Below are 2,500 nucleotides of genomic sequence, written 5' to 3' on the forward strand. Positions count from 1 at the left end.
CAGAGAGGTTCTCGTGTTGCAGCGGTAGAGGCTGTGACTTGTGAACTAAAGGTTATAATGATAGCCATGAGTTCGAATCTTCTGTAGCGCTATCTTTTAATAATATTACTTTTCCTATCCTCTTCTGTACGATATGTTTAAATGCTTTTTTACCTCAACTTCTTTCTTTCTTTCTTTCTTTCTTTCTTTCTTTCTTTCTTTCTTTCCATCTTTCTTTCTTTCTTTCTTTCTTTCTTTCTGAGATTTAAAATACCTCAATTGGTAGAGCGCGTACCAATTAAACGGAAAAGTTAACCGAACGGGTTCGAATACTACATGCTACCTTTTTTTATTTTGATCCCGATATTTTATTTTTCCTTAGTATTTACTTCTACAGAATAAATTTCAGATTTTTGTTGATCGAAATAATATTTTACAATGTGTTTGGTCAATGATGTCTTCTGCTATAATTATGAAATACTAGGGCTTGGTGATAAGCCTTTTGATAAGTATGATAACATGCTTAATATTCAGCTAGCTTAGTATGTATTATCAGCTGACTTCAGATATGCAAACTGTAATAACAACATTTATTTTCATTTTAGACTTTTTATAGTCTATATTTTCTTCATTTCAGCTTAATTTAGCAGTTGTCATGGTTGTGTGCAAATTCCTATTACTATTAGATACGTTGTAATAAAACATGATTTTAAACATTTGTATATTACTTTTCTCTGAGGGCTTGCAGCAAAATTGATATTTTATTTTCCTTGGTATGGGTTTGTGGCTAGTAGTCAGGTAATGATGATGATATGATGATGATGACGACGACGACGACGACGACGATGATGATGATAATGATGACGATGACGATGATGATGATGATGATGATGATGATGATGATGATGATGGATAATACAACTGATGTCAGATGATTATTAGAGTCGTGATGGTGACGATGATGGCAGTGATGAGGATTTAATTTTGTATGAAATTCTCACCCCCCCCCCCCCCGCCACCCACCAGTCAATGTTGTTTTGATACTGAGACAAGAACGGACAATTGGTCTAGTATTGGCTCCAACATTGCTTGGGGGGGGGTTGCAAGCAATATGAAACATTAATGTTTGCCACTCATGTTACTTGCAATGTTTAAACAAAGAGCACGTTTCTATGGTATCAGTCACAGTATATGTTTTTGCTTAACACGTGTGCTATGACCCAAAAAATACATCATCTCCAAATACACAGTTCAGTGACCTCGAGGCCTCCATTCAACAAGAAAGTTAACCTGTTGTTATAGAAGGACATGCATTTATACCCAATACACTCAGAGGTCAATTTATGAGTGCACAAACATTATAGGGTCAACAAACTGTGTCTTTATAATCCGAACAACATGTGACATATTTACAGCAAGGGCCCGTGCCAAGGCCAAATCGACTTTTACAATGTTTATTGAAGAGATAAGATATGCATAATCTCAGTTTGCGAGTAGATAAGAGGTCAAATTTTTCCATGTTAAAAATAGAATTACATGCTAGGCATGTTTGTTCCTCTTTTTCGTTTGTGTATTAATCATCATCATCATCATCAGCATTATCATCATCATTATCATCATCATCATCATCATCGTCATCGTCATCATTATCATTGATTTGATTTGATTTCATCATCATCATTCATCATCATCATCATCATCATCATCATCATCATCATCGTCGTCATCGTCATCATTATCATCATCATCGTCGTCGTCGTCGTCGTCATCGTCATCATCATCATATCATCATCACCTGACTACTAGCCACAAACCCATACCAAGGAAAATAAAATATCAATTATGCTGCAAGCCCTCAGAGAAAAGTAATATACAAATGTTTAAAATCATGTTTTATTACAACGTATCTAATAGTAATAGGAATTTGCACACAACCATGACAACTGCTAAATTAAGCTGAAATGAAGAAAATATAGACTATAAAAAAGTCTAAAATGAAAATAAATGTTGTTAATTTACAGTTTGCATATCTGAAGTCAGCTGATAATACATACTAAGCTAGCTGAATATTAAGCATGTTTTCATACTTAAAGGCTTATCACCAAGCCCTAGTATTTCATATTTATAGCAGAAGACAACATTGACCAAACACATTGTAAAATATTATTTCGATCAACAAAAATCTGAAATCTATTCTGTAGAAGTAAATACTAAGGAAAAATAAAATATCGGGATAAAAAAAAGGAGCATGTAGGATTCGAACTGGTGCGGTCAACTTTTCCCGTTTAATTGGTACGCGCTCTACCAATTGAGCTATTTAATGTTACTTGATTTGTTTGGGATAATTTAGACCATATCAATGTACGAGTTTTACGGTATGCAGACACAATAAAGATTTTAATACTATGTCTCTATACTGTTTACTCGGCTTGCATACCGTGCATTTTTCTATTTATGTCAAGTTTTGGAATCTAATTTGTGAAGAACAGGTCTGAATACCGTGGTTCTCTATTCAATAAGC

The sequence above is a fragment of the Amphiura filiformis genome, chromosome 13 (assembly GCF_039555335.1).
Source record: "Amphiura filiformis chromosome 13, Afil_fr2py, whole genome shotgun sequence".
Lineage (NCBI taxonomy): Eukaryota > Metazoa > Echinodermata > Ophiuroidea > Amphilepidida > Amphiuridae > Amphiura > Amphiura filiformis.